The sequence below is a fragment of the Pristiophorus japonicus genome, chromosome 13 (assembly GCF_044704955.1).
Source record: "Pristiophorus japonicus isolate sPriJap1 chromosome 13, sPriJap1.hap1, whole genome shotgun sequence".
Lineage (NCBI taxonomy): Eukaryota > Metazoa > Chordata > Chondrichthyes > Pristiophoridae > Pristiophorus > Pristiophorus japonicus.
In genome coordinates this window covers 149,691,924-149,706,305 of record NC_091989.1, presented here as the reverse complement: position 1 = coordinate 149,706,305, position 14,382 = coordinate 149,691,924, and the positions used below count along the sequence as shown (strand labels likewise).

The 14,382-nt window shown below is 42.3% G+C and overlaps 1 protein-coding gene across 18 annotated transcripts in view; it reads right to left on the bottom strand.

Annotated features, from left to right (window-relative positions):
- Window positions 1–14,382, bottom strand: part of banp (BTG3 associated nuclear protein) — a 392,933-nt gene that overhangs the window by 321,281 nt on the left and 57,270 nt on the right. The gene's annotated exons all lie outside the window — the stretch shown is intronic.

Sequence of the window (14,382 nt, the reverse complement as noted above, 5' to 3'; positions counted from 1 at the left end):
ATGCGGCTATGCCAGCATGGATGAGGGTTTCAGCAATGGATGATCTGAGGCAGGGGTGGAAACAGGCAATGTTATGGAGGTGAAAATATGCGGGCTTAGTTATAGCGCGGATATGTAGTTGGAAGCTAATTTCAGGGTCAAATACGACACCAAGATTGCGAACAGTCTGGTTCGGCCTCAGACAGATGTTAACGAGAGGGATAGAGTTGGTGGCTAGGGAACGGAGTTTGTGGTGGAGACCGAAGACAATGGCTTTAGTCTTTGCAATATTTAGTTAGAGGAAATTTCTGTTCATCCTAAATTGTCTTGCCAATATAAATTGGGCACAAGACTGCAGAGCAAGCATGGCTGTTTTTAGAAACAATCCAAAGAAAGAGTAGTTGCTGTTTCTGTTGTTGAAGTGCACTATTTTGACTGGATGTATTTTTTGGCTTCTACACTGAACATCTTTGTAAATATTGTTTTCCTTACCCAGTTTTACCTTTTTACAGAAGTCTTCATTTTGCGAAGCTCAATTTCCAGTCATCCTAAATCATGCTACAGTACAAGTGTACCTAACAAGGATGATGAATTATGCATGTCCCATTAATGCTGCAGGAATTGGATGAAAACCAGATCCTGTGTGCCACATCTTCACAGGCAAAGGAGGGGGCAATTCCACTTCTCCCAAAACCTGCATGGACTTATTCAGCCACCTCCTACGAGGTAATTTACCTCTTTTTCATTGCTGAAAGATGGTCTTTGGTCAGAAAAATTCTTTGCTGCACCTATCGCAGTAAGAACTCAAGATGTTTTCTTTGACTGGGGCAGTTTTGTTCATCTTGTTCTTTGCAATCATATAGTCATGATGCAAATGGCTGTTTGACTAAGCTGCTGTCTGCACAGATTTTGTAAATGGCAGCTAATCACATCCCTGGCTTGATTCCCTTTTTAAATGAAGGGGAGAGACTTGATTTACAAAATTTGAAAATGTGAGCTCTAAGGGCTTTAAACTAAATAGTGGGAGGGGGAGGGATCCGATGAGCGGAAATGTAAAAAGAGAAAGGAGAAGCCAAAAGTGCAGGGTTGCAATTGGGGTAATGATAACCAGAGTGTGACAGGAAGGGTCAGAGCGTATACACATAAGGCAAAATTAAAAGCTCAAAATCTGAACGCACGCAGCATTCGTAACAAGATAGATGAGGCGGCGGCAAAAGTAGAAATAAATGTGTATGATCTGATTGCCATTACAGAGATGTGGTTGCAAGGTGACCAAGTTTGCGAACTGAATATTCAGGGGTATTTGCCATTTCATAAGGATAGGCAGAAAGGAAAAGGAGGTGGGGTAGCTCTGTTAATCAGGGATGAGATCAATGTAGTAGTGAGAAATGATATTGGCTCAGAAGATCAAGATGTAGAATCAGTTTGGGTGGAGATTAGAAATAATAAGGGTAGGAAGTCACTGGTGGGAGTAGTCTACAGGTCCCCAAACAGTAAACACACTGTAGGACAGAGTATAAATCAAGAAGTAATAGAGGCTTGTTAGAAAGGTACAGCAATAATTATGGGCGATTTTAATCTTCATATTGATTGGACAAATCAAATTGGAAAAGGTATTGTCATGGTGCTGGTCACTCACATCTTAAATTCAGAAGTGTGCCTGTATTAAGAATATAAGAAATAGGAGCAGGAGTCGGCCACCTGGCCTCATGAGCCTGCTCCGCCATTTAATAAGATCATGGCTGATCTGATCATGGACTCAGCTCCACTTCCCTGCCTGCTCCCCATAACCCTTTATTCCCTTATTGCTCAAAAATCTGCGAGCTCCGCCTTAAATATATTCAATGACCCAGCCTCCACAGCTCTCTGGGGCAGAGAATTCCATAGATTAACAACCCTCTGAGAGAAGAAATTCCTCCTCATCTCAGTTTTAAATGAGCGGTCCCTTATTCTAAGACTATGTTCCCGAGTTTTAGTTTCCCCTATGAATGGAAATATCCTCTCTGCACCCACCTTGTCGAGCCCCCTCATTATCTTATATGTTTCGATAAGATCACCTCTCATTCTTCTGAACTCCAATGAGTATAGGCCCAACCTACTCAACCTATCCTCATAAGTCAACCCCCTAATCTCCAGAATCAACCTGGTGAACCTTCTCTGAACAGCCTCCAATGCAAGTATATCCTTCCTTAAATACGGAGACCAAAACTGTACGAATACCCTGTACAGTTGTAGCAGGACTTCTCTGCTTTTATACTCTAGCCCCCTTGCAATAAAGGCCAACATTCCATTTGCCTCCCTGATTACTTGCTGTATCTGCATGCGAACTTTTTGTGTTTCATGCACAAGGACCCCCAGGTCCCTCTGTACTGCAGCTCTTTGCAATTTTTCTCCATTTAAATTATAATTTGCTTTCCTATTTTTTCTGCTAAGGTGGATAACCTCACATTTTCCCACATTATACTCCATCTGCCAATTTTTTGCCCATTCACTTAGCCTGTCTATATCCCTTTGCAGATTTTTTGTGCCCTCCTCACAATTTGCTTTCCAACCCACCTTTGTATCATCAGCAAATTTGGCGATATTACACGCGGTTCCTTCATCCAAGTCATTAATATAGATCATAGAGTGTATGCGGGATGGTTTCTTGGAACAATACGTTGTGGAACCAACCAGGAAAGATGATTATTTTAGATCTGATAATGTGCAACAAGTCTGGATTAATTAATGATCTCGTCGTGAAGGATCATCTGGAAAGAGTGAGCACAGCATAGTAGAATTTCAAATTCAGTTTGAGGGTGAGAAAGCTAGTTCTCAAACTAGTGTCCTGAATTTGAATAAAGGTAATTACAAAGGTATGAAGGCAGAGCTGGTTAAAGTGAACTGGGAAAATATATTAAAGGGTAAAACTGTAGAAAAGCAGTAGCAAACATTGAAGGAGATATTTCATAACTCTCAGCAAAAATATATTCCAGTGAGAAAGAAAGAATCTAAGGGAAGGATGAACCATCCGTGGCTAACTAAGGAAGTAAAGGATGGTATCAAATTGAAAACAAAGGCATACAATGTTGCAAAGAACAGTGAAAGGCCAGAGGATTGGGAAATTTTTAGAAACCAGGAAAGGACAACTAAAAAAATGATAAAGAGAGAGAAGATAGCTTATGAGAGTAAACTAGCAAGAAATATAAAATAGACAGTGAGAGCTGCGACAGATATATAAAAAGGAAGCGAGTAGCTAATGTAAACATTGGTCCCTTTGAGGGTGAGACTGGGGAATTAATAATGGGAAACAGAAAAATGGCAGAGACTTTGAACAAATATTTTATATCAGTCTTTACAGTAGAAGACACTAAAACCATTGATAATCAAGAGGCTATTGGGGGCGGGGGAGTGGGGGGCTTCAAACAATCATTATCACTAGAAAAAATATACTAGGCAAACTAATGAGACTAAAGATGGGCAAGTCCCCTGGACCTGATTGCTTACATCCTGGGGTCTTAAAAGTGGTGGCTGCAGAGATAGTGGATGCATTGGTTGTAATCGACCAACATTCCCTGGATTCTGGAGAGGTCCCAACAGACTGGAAAACCGTAACTGTAACTATCCTATTTAAGAATGGAAGGAGACAGAAAGCAGGAAACTACAGACCAGTCAGCCTAGCATCTGTCATTGGGAAAATGCTGGAGTCCATCATTGAGTTAGTAGTAGCAGGACATTTAGAAAATCAAAATGCAGTCAAGCAGAGTCAGCATGGTTTTATGAAAGGGAAATCATATTTGACAAATTTGCTCGACTTCTTTGAGGATGTAACGAGCAGAATGGATAAAGGGAAATCAGTCGATGTTGTGTATTTGAATTTCCAGAAAGCATTCAATAAGGTGCCACATAAAAGGTTACTGCACAAGATAAGAGCTCATGGGGTTGGGGGTAACATATTAACGTGGATAGAGGATTGGCTAACTAACAGAACGCAGAGAGTCAGGATTAAATGGGTCATTTTCAGGTTGGAAAACTAACTAGTGGGGTGCCACAGGGATCAGTGCTGGGGCCTCAACTATTTACAATTTATATTAATGATTTGGATGAAGGGACCGAGTGTAATGTAGCCAAATTTGCTGATGATACAAAGATAGGTGGGAAAGCAATTTGTGAAGAGGACACAAAGAATCTACAAAGGGATATAGATAGGCTAAGTGAGTGGGCTAAAATTTGGCAGATGGAGTCTAATGTGGGAAAATATGAGGTTATCCACTTTGGTAGGAAAAATAAAAAAGCTAATTGTTATTTAAATGAGGAAAGATTACAAAATGCAGTGGTGCAGAGGGTTCTGGGGGTCCGTGTACATGAAACACAAAAAAATTGGCATGCAGGTACAGCAAGTAATTAGGAAGGCAAATGGAATGTTGGCCTTCATTGCAAGGGGGATGGAGTATAAAAGTAAGTAAATCCTGCTACAACTGTACAGGGCGTTGGTAAGAGCACACCTGGAGTACTGCGTACAGTTTTGGGCTCCTTATTTAAGGAAGGATATATTTGCAGTGGAGGCAGTTCAGAGAATGCTCACGAGGTTGATTCCTGAGATGAAATGGTTATCATATGAAGAAAGGTTGAGCAGGTTGGGCCTATACTCATTGGAGTTTAGAAGATATGAAGCTGATCTTATTGAAACGTACAAGATTCTGAGGGGGCTTGACAGGGTACATGGAGAGAGGATGTTTCCCCTTGTGCGGGAATCTAGAACGAGAGAGCATAGTTTCAGAATACGTGGCTTGAGAAATGGTGCAGAAACATAGAAACATATAAAATAGGTGCAGGAGTAGGCCATTCGGCCCTTCTAGCCTGCACCGCCATTCAATGAGTTCATGGCTGAACATGCAACTTCAGTACCCCATTCCTGCTTTCTCACCATACCCCTTGATCCCCTTAGTAGTAAGGACTACATCTAACTCTTTTTTGAATATATTTAGTGAATTGGCCTCAACAACTTTCTGTGGTAGAGAATTCCACAGGTTCACCACTCTCTGGGTAAAGAAGTTCCTCCTCATCTCGGTCCTAAATGGCTTACCCCTTATCCTTAGACTGGTTCTGGACTTCCCCAACATTGGGAACATTCTTCCTGCATCTAACCTGTCTAAACCCATCAGAACCTTAAACATTTCTATGAGGTCCCCTCTCATTCTTCTGAACTCCAGTGAATACAAGCCCAGTTGATCCAGTCTTTCTTGATAGGTCAGTCCCGCCATCCCGGGAATCAGTCTGGTGAACCTTCGCTGCACTCCCTTAATAGCGAATGTCCTTCCTCAGGTTAGGAGACCAAAACTGTACACAATACTCCAGGTGTGGCCTCACCAATGCCCTGAACAACTGTAGCAACACCTCCCTGCCCCTGTACTCAAATCCCCTCGCTATGAAGGCCAACATGCCATTTGCTTTCTTAGCCGCCTGCTGTACCTGCATGCCAATCTTCAATGACTGATGTACCATGACACCCAGGTCTCGTTGCACCTCCCCTTTTCCTAATCTGTCACCATTCAGATAATAGTCTGTCTCTCTGTTTTTACCACAAAAGTGGATAACCTCACATTTATCCACATTATACTTCATCTGCCATGCATTTGCCCACTCACCTAACCTATCCAAGTCGCTCTGCAGCCTCATAACATCCTCCTCGCAGCTCACACTGCCACCTAACTTAGTGTCATCCGCAAATTTGGAGATACTACATTTAATCCCCTCATCTAAATCATTAATGTACAGTGTAAACAGCTGGGGCCCCAGCACAGAACCTTGCGGTACCCGACTAGTCACTGCCTGCCATTCTGAAAAGTACCCATTTACTCCTACTCTTTGCTTCCTGTCTGACAACCAGTTCTCAATCCATGTCAGCACACTACCACCAATCCCACGTGCTTTAACTTTGCACATTAATCTCTTGTGTGGGACCTTGTCGAAAGCCTTCTGAAAGTCCAAATATACCACATCAACTGGTTCTCCCTGGTCCACTCTACTGGAAACATCCTCAAAAAATTCGAGAACATTTGTCAAGCATGATTTCCCTTTCACAAATCCATGCTGACTTGGACCTATCATGTCACCTCTTTCCAAATGCACTGCTATGACATCCTTAATAATTGATTCCATCATCTTACCCACTACCGATGTCAGGCTGACCGGTCTATAATTCCCTGTTTTCTCTCTCCCTCCTTTTTTAAAAAGTGGGGTTACATTGGCTGCCCTCCACTCCATAGGAACTGATCCAGAGTCAATGGAATGTTGGAAAATGACTGTCAATGCATCCGCTATTTCCAAGGCCACCTCCTTAAGTACTCTGGGATGCAGTCCATCAGGCCCTGGGGATTTATCAGCCTTCAATCCCATTAATTTCCCCAACACAATTTCCCGACTAATAAAGATTTCCCTCAGTTCCTCCTCCTTACTAGACCCTCTGACCCCTCTTTTTTCCGGAAGGTTGTTAGTGTCCTCGTTAATGAATACCGAATCAAAGTACTTGTTCAATTGGTCCGCCATTTCTTTGTTCCCCGTTATGAAGGGAGGGATTCAAATTCGTGGGACATTGGAACCGGTTCTGGGGGAGGTGGGACCAGTACAAACCGGATGGTCTGCACCTGGCCAAGATCGGAACCAATGTCCTAGGGAGAGTGTTTGCTAGTGCTGTTGGGGAGGAGTTAAACTAATATGGCAGGGGGATGGGAACCTATGCAGGGAGACAGAGGGAAATAGAAGTGAGGCAGAAGCAAAAGATAGAAAGGAGAATAGTAAAAGTGGAGGGCAGAGAAACTCAAGGCAAAAAGCAAAAAGGGCCACATTACAGCAAGATTCAAAAGGGGCAAAGTGTGTTAAAAAGACAAGCCTGAAGGCTCTGTGCCTCAATGCAAGGAGTATTCGGAATAAGGTGGATGAATTAACTGTACAGATAGCAGTTCACGGATACGATGTGATTGGCATCACGGAGACATGGCTCCAGGGGGACCAAGGCTGGGAACTCAACATCCAAGGGTATTCAGTATTTAGGAAGGATAGACAGAAAGGAAAAGGAGGCGAGGTGGCGTTGCTGGTTAAAGAGGAAATTAATGCAATTGTAAGGAAGGACATTAGCCTGGATGATGTGGAATCGGTATGGGTGGAGCTGCGGAATTCCAAAGGGCAGAAAATGATATTGGGAGTTGTGTATAGACCACCAAATAGTAGTAGTGAGGTTGGGGACAGCATCAAACAAGAAATAAGGGATGTGTGCAATAAAGGTACAGCAGTAATCATGGGCGACTTTAATCTACATATGGATTGGGCTAACCTAACTGGTAGCAATGCGGTGGAGGAGGATTTCCTGGAGTGTATTAGGGATGGCTTTCTCGACCAATATGTCAAGAAACCAACCAGGGAGCTGGCCATCCTAGACTGGGTGATGTGTAATGAGAAGGGACTAATTAGCAATCTTGTTGTGCGAAGCCCTTTGGGGAAAAGTGACCATAATATGGTAGAATTCCTTATTAAGATGGAGAGTGACAAAGTTAATTTATAAACTAGGGTCCTGAACTTAAGGAAAGGTAACTTCGACGGTATGAGGTGTGAATTGGCTAGAATAGACTGGCTGAGGGTACTTAAAGGGTTGACGGTGGATAAGCAATGGCAAACATTTAAAGATCACATGGATGAACTTCAGCAATTGTACATCCCTGTCTGGAGTAAAAATAACACTGGGAAGGTGGCTCAACCATGGCTAACAAGGGAAATTAAGGATAGTGTTAAAACCAAGGAAGAGGCATATAAATTGGCTAGAAAAAGCAACAAACCTGAGGACTGGGAGAAATTTAGAATTCAACAGAGGAGGACTAAGGGTTTAATTAAGAAGGGGAAAATAGAGTACGAGAGGAAGCTTGCAGGGAACATAAAAACTGACTGCAAAAGCTTCTATAAATATGTGAAGAGAAAAAGATTAGTAAAGACAAATGTAGGTCCCTTGCAGTCGGATTCAAGTGAATTTATAATGGGGAACAAAGAAATGGCAGACCAATTGAACCAATACTTCGGTTCTGTCTTCACAAAGGAAGATACAAATAATCTTCCGAATGTAATAGGGGCCAGTGGGTCTAGTGAGGAACTGAAAGATATCATTATTAATCGGGAAATTGTGTTCGGGAAATTGATGGGATTAAAGACCGATAAATCCCCGGCTCCTGATAGTCTGCATCTCAGAGTACTTAAGGAAGTGGCCCTAGAAATAGTGGATGCATTGGTGATCCTTTTCCAACAATCTATCGACTCTGGATCAGTTCCTATGGACTGGAGGGTAGCTAATGTAACGCCACTTTTTAAAAAAGGAGGGAGAAAGCGGGTAATTTTAGAACGGTTAGCCTGACATCGTGGGGAAAATGTTGGATTCAATCATTAAGGATGAAACAGCAGCACATTTGGAAAGCAGTGACAGGATCAGACCGAGTCAGCATGGATTTATGAAAGGGAAATCATGCTTGACTAATCTTATGGAATTTTTTGAGGATGTAACTAGTAGAGTGGACAAGGGAGGACCAGTGGATGTTGACAAGGTCCCACACAAGAGATTGGTGTACAAAATCAAAGCGCATGGTATTGGGGGTAATGTACTAACATGGATAGAGAACTGGTTGGCAGACAGGAAGCAGAGAGTCGGGATAAACGGGCCCTTTTCAGAATGGCAGGCAGTTACTGGTGGGGTGCCGCGGGGCTCAGTGCTGGAACCTCAGCTCTTTCCAATATACATAACGATTTGGATGAAGGAATAGAGTGTAATATCTCCAAGTTTGCAGATGACACTAAACTGGGTGGCGGTGTGAGCTGTGAGGAGGACGCTAAGAGGCTGCAGGGTGACTTGGACAGATTAGGTGAGTGGGCAAATACATGGTAGATGCAGTATAATGTGGATAAATGTGAGGTTATCCATTTTGGGGGCAAAAACACAAAGGCAGAATATTATCTGAATGGCGGCAGACTAGAAAAAGGGGAGGTGCAACGAGACCTGGGTGTCATGGTTCATCAGTCACTGAAAGTGGGCACGCAGGTACAGCAGGCGGTAATGGAGGCAAATGGTATGTTGGCCTTCATAGCTAGGGGATTTAAATATAGGAGCAGGGAGGTCTTACTGCAGTTGTACAGGGCCTTAGTGAGGCCACACCTGGAATATTGTGTTCAGTTTTGGTCTCCTAGTCTGAGGAAGGACGTCCTTGCTATTGAGGGAGTGCAGCGAAGGTTCACCAGACTGATTCCAGGGATGGCTGGGCTGTCATATGAGGAGAGACTGGATCAACTGGGCCTTTATATATTGGAGTTTAGAAGGATGAGAGGGGATCTCATAGAAACATATAAGATTCTGACGGGACTGGACAGATTAGATGCGGGAAGGATGTTCTCGATGTTGGGGAAGTCCAGAACCAGGGGACACAGTCTTAGGATAAGGGGTAGGCCATTTAGGACGAAGATGAGGAGAAACCTTTTCACTCAGAGAGTTGTCGACCTGTGGAATTCCCTGCCGCAGAGAGTTGTTGATGCCAGTTCATTGGATATATTCAAGAGGGAGTTAGATATGGCCCTTACGGTTAAGGGGATCAAGATGTATGGAGAGAAAGCAGGAAAGGGGTACTGAAGGAATGATCAGCCATAATCTTATTGAATGGCTGTGCAGGCTCGAAGGGCCGAATGGCCTACTCCTGCACCTATTTTCTATGTTTCTATGTTAATAAGGTGTTGCCCATTTAAAATGGAAATGAGGAGGAATTTCTTCTCTCAAGAGGATTGTGAATCTTTGGACTTCTCTACCTCAGAGAGCTGTGGCGGCTGGGTCATTGAATGTATTTAAGGTGGAGATAGACAGATTTTGAAAGATACGGGAGTCAAGAGTTATAGGGAGTGAGCGGGAAGTGGAGTTGAGGCCAGGATCAGATCAGCCATGATCTTATTGAATGGCTGAGCAGGTTCGAGAGGTCAAATGGTCTACTCCTGCTCCTATTTCTTATGTTCTTTCCTTACTATTGTGAGTGTGACCTTACCATAAGCAAGTGCAGCCCCAATGTTGATGACCTTGCAAAACTAGGGCTAGAATTTAGTGTCTAATACTGTGTACTCTCTAATTTAGTTTTTCATGCTGTATTAGCATAAGTTACGTTAAATTTAAAAGGGTTATAATGGTGGATAAGATTTAAAATCTGTGTGCCAAGTTTAGAGATAATTATATAATGGTGCTGCATTTAACAAACTCAATTTACAGAGCACCTCGAGCAATGGCTTCTCTTCCCAACCCATTAACTCCAGAGACCCCAAGGATCTATCTTTGGTTCACTTCTCCATCATCTACAAGTTAACTCTTAGTGATATTATCCAGAGACAGAGGATCAGGTTCCACATGTTTGCTGACAACATGTAGCTCTACCGCTACATCACCTCCCTCAACCCTTCCACTGCCTCTATGTTATGAGACTGCCTGTACGACATCCAGTCTTGGACGAGCCACAATTCCCTCCAGTTAAACAATGGGAAGATTGAAGCAATTGTTTTTGTCCTCTGCCGCAAACTCCGTAACTTTGCTTCCAATTTCATCCCCCTCCCCAGTCACTATCTCAGACTGTTCGCAAACTCAGCGTCCTGTTCAATCCTAAGCACAGCTTTCGACCCTATATCTTTTCCATCGCAAAGACCGCCTATTTTCCATCTGAGGATTATCGAATGGCAACTATTCAAATGCTCTCCTTGCCAGCCTCCTACCTTCTAAACCCTCCTTAAACTTCAGATCATTCAAAACTCTGCTGCATGTATCATATCCTGCATAAAGTTCCACTTGCCCAGCACCTGTCCTCAATGACCGACATTGAAACCTGGTCCCCCAACGTCTCAAATTTTAAATTCTCATCCTAGAGTTTAAATTCCTCCATGGTCTCATCCTTTCTATCTCTAATCCCCTCCAGGCCTATAAACACCCCCACCCAACTCCGATTCAGGCCTTTTGTACATTCTTCTTCCCCTCACCTCATTATTGGCAGCCGTATCTTCAACTACCTAAGTCCCATATTCTAGAGTTGCCTCGATAAACCCCTCTGACTCACCACCTTCCTCTCCTTCATGAAGGCCCTTACTTATAACCCACCTCTTTGGTCATCCCTTCTATCTCCTTCTTTGGTTGTTCTCCATTTTTTAAATTATGCCTGTGAAGAACCTTGGGATTTTTTTGTATGTTAAAGATGCTACATTAATGTAAGTTGTTCACTTAGCAACAGTTAAATAAGAGATGATGAGCAGATGACTAAAAAAAGGTTTTAAAGACATTAAAAGGGAAAATAACCCTTATATATATCCCTATGAAAAGGAAGATAATATATAATCAGAAAAAGCAACATAGTTAAATGTGAATTTAATTAACTCAGCAACTGGCACATAAGAGGTACTTCCGAAGTTACAAACAGACTAATTATCATTAATATAGAGAAAGGTTCAAGAAGCAAGTAAGGTTAACAAAGAAGGATATTAAAAAAGCTAATGAATCTAGAGAGGATAGTAGAACATAGTCAGGACTATTTGTTTCTAACTATGAGATGATAGCCCAGCAGACAGGGCTATCATCTAAAAGGGTTTCTTGCAGTTCACAAGGAATATGGTGCTGGCTAAATTTAAAATGGTTCAAGATAGAAAAAGCAGCCACGGCCAATTGATCCCAGGGTGCTGAAACGCCAGAGATCTTTTGTGATGCTTGAGTGTATATTTTGAACAGCTGAGAATTGGGGCAGCGCCAGATGATTAGAGAAAAGCACACATGTTCACCTTATTCGTACAAGGACTAAAGTCAAGTGCTATGTATTATATACTGGCAAGCATAATTTCTGTCGTGCAGAGGGTTAATGGAAAATATAAAAGGTGTATATAAGAAAACATAAGAGTATAAATAGGCATTCAGAATTATAAAGGTTATGAAGGATACCAAATACAGCTTCAGAAAGTACAGTAAATTTTGACAACCAGATCAATTTTTCTGAAGACTTGGCTCAAGGAGAGTTGGTAGACAACATCTACTAGGATTTCCAAAAAAAAGCCTTTTAACAACGCAACAAATTGTGCACGAAAATTAAATCGGTTTTCAGGCCCGATTTCAGGCAGGAAGGAGGAAAATCAAGGAAAAATTAAGTCGGGATGCCTACCAGTACGTTCCCCCCCAGACATAGATATTCCTCCCCATCGCAGCAGGCAATACCACCAGGTGCTACCTCACCACATTTGTTATGTGTAAATGTTTGATAAGCTGCCCGTTTTCCTCGGCAGTGCCAACATCAGGGACAGTAAGCATAGACTGAAGCCCTTTTGTGAGATGGGGGCTCAATAGTGGGCACCTCTCCCTGTTCTCAGGCCCAAAACCATATCTATGGTTTCAAGCCCTGTCCCCTTTATTCCCCCCTATCTGGCACCTCAGCAAGTGTCCCATTTCTTGCTCCTCAATAGTAGCATGCTTCCTCTTGGTACCCAGAATCGCACCAGGTGCCCAAACTGCCTCAATAATGACCCTCAACCCAGGAAACTAGGTCAGTGTCACAGCGGGATTCGTGCAATGACTGGCAGCCATTCCCCAAACCCTTTGCTAGCAGGAAGTGAGAGATCCGGGCCTATATCTGATGTGGCAGGGCAGAAATTTTAAGGTAGATTAAAAATGACTAAGGGGCTGTAAGCAAGGGGTAGTTTTAAATGAATTAACTTCCAAATGGGATCGGGTTACAAGTGGGATACGCAGGGTTCAGTTTGGAATTACCTTCTGTTCATTATATTCATTAAATGATCTAGAATGGTGTGCGGGAAGGACATTAATTAAGTATGCGGATGACACGAATCTGCATGCTTAATTCAGTAAACTAGAAAGGGAAATAGGTTCAATTGGATTTTGATAGATTGGAAAAGTGGATCCAAGTCTGGCAAATGCTCTTCAATGCAGAGTTTGCAGTTATGCATACACGTACACAAAATAAGGATAAAGGCTATGATATGAATGTGTATTTGGTTAAAGGTAACTGAGAAGAATGATTATCAACCAAGCTGTTAAAAGTGCAAGTTCAGTATCAGGTCACAGCAAAAGTTAGCAGGATTCTGAGCTTTCTTGCCCAGATCATTCATTAGAAAACTAGGACCACAAAAATAGGTTAAAAATGCCTTGGTATGACCTCATTGGAGTACCATATCCATTTTTGGTCCTCCCACTGAGGAAGAATATTGTGAAATAAAATCAGAAAATGCTTGAAATACTCAGCAGGTCAGGCAGCATCTGTGGAGATAGAAACAGAGTTAACATTTCAGGTCGATGGTCCTTTGTCAGAACTGGAAAAAGTAGGAGATACAACAGATTTTGGTACAGGGAAAGGAGGGAGGGGCGGAAAGAACAAAAGGAAAGATCTGTGATAGGATGGAAGGCATGAAAGATTAAAAGACAAATGGGATGATGGTGCAAGACTAAATGAGATGGTAATGGAAGAAATTAAGAAACAAAATAAGAGTCTAGATGAGGTGTAAATGGGAATGCAGGAATCATCAACAGTTGCCATGTGAAAAAAGAATTAGGGGCAGAGGTTATGGTCTGAAATTATTGAACCCGATGTCGAGTCCAGAAGGCTGTAAAGTGCTAATCGAAAAATGATATTGTGGATATTGAAGGATATGGTCACTCTGGAGAAGGTGAAAAGACCAACAAGGATAATCATCAGGCTGAGAACGTTAAACTATGAAGACAGACTTGAAGTCTTGGGTTTACACTTGCTGCAGGGATGAAGATTTAGAGGGGATCTCACCCAGGTATCTAGGATTATTATTATGACATGGACTTTATGTAAGTAAATAAGAGTGTTTGTTGTAATGGTGTTGATAGAACCAGGGGCTACCCATATAATGTGTGAAAGCATAAGTGAGATTGGAAGTCCAGATGTTTTAAGTTTCCTCAGTAACTGATTGGTCTGTTGAATAGGATAGCAGAGAAAGTACTGAAGTCCTTCTAGTCCTTCAAAAGGACACGAGATGGATTTCTGGAAAATTAATCAATCATAACATAGAGGTCAAGAGTAAATTACTTCTGGATCGAAATGAGTAAATCTGTGGCTTGCCTGGTCACTTATGAGCGGGCAGAGAACTCCTGAATTAGATAAAAGGTTGTCTCTGCTGGAAGGAGGTAGGGAGGGGATGGGTGGTGCATGGCGCAAGAATAAAAATAAAGACTATATAGGAAAGTTACAAAAGAGAGATTAGAAATATGAGAACCTTTTAAAGGTCATCAACTTGAAACTTTAACTCTGTTTCTCTCTCCACAAATGCTGCTTGACCTGCTGAGTATTTCCAACATTTTTGTTTTATTTAGGGCATCTTTGTTTGGTAAACACAGGCTCAAAAAGGTCA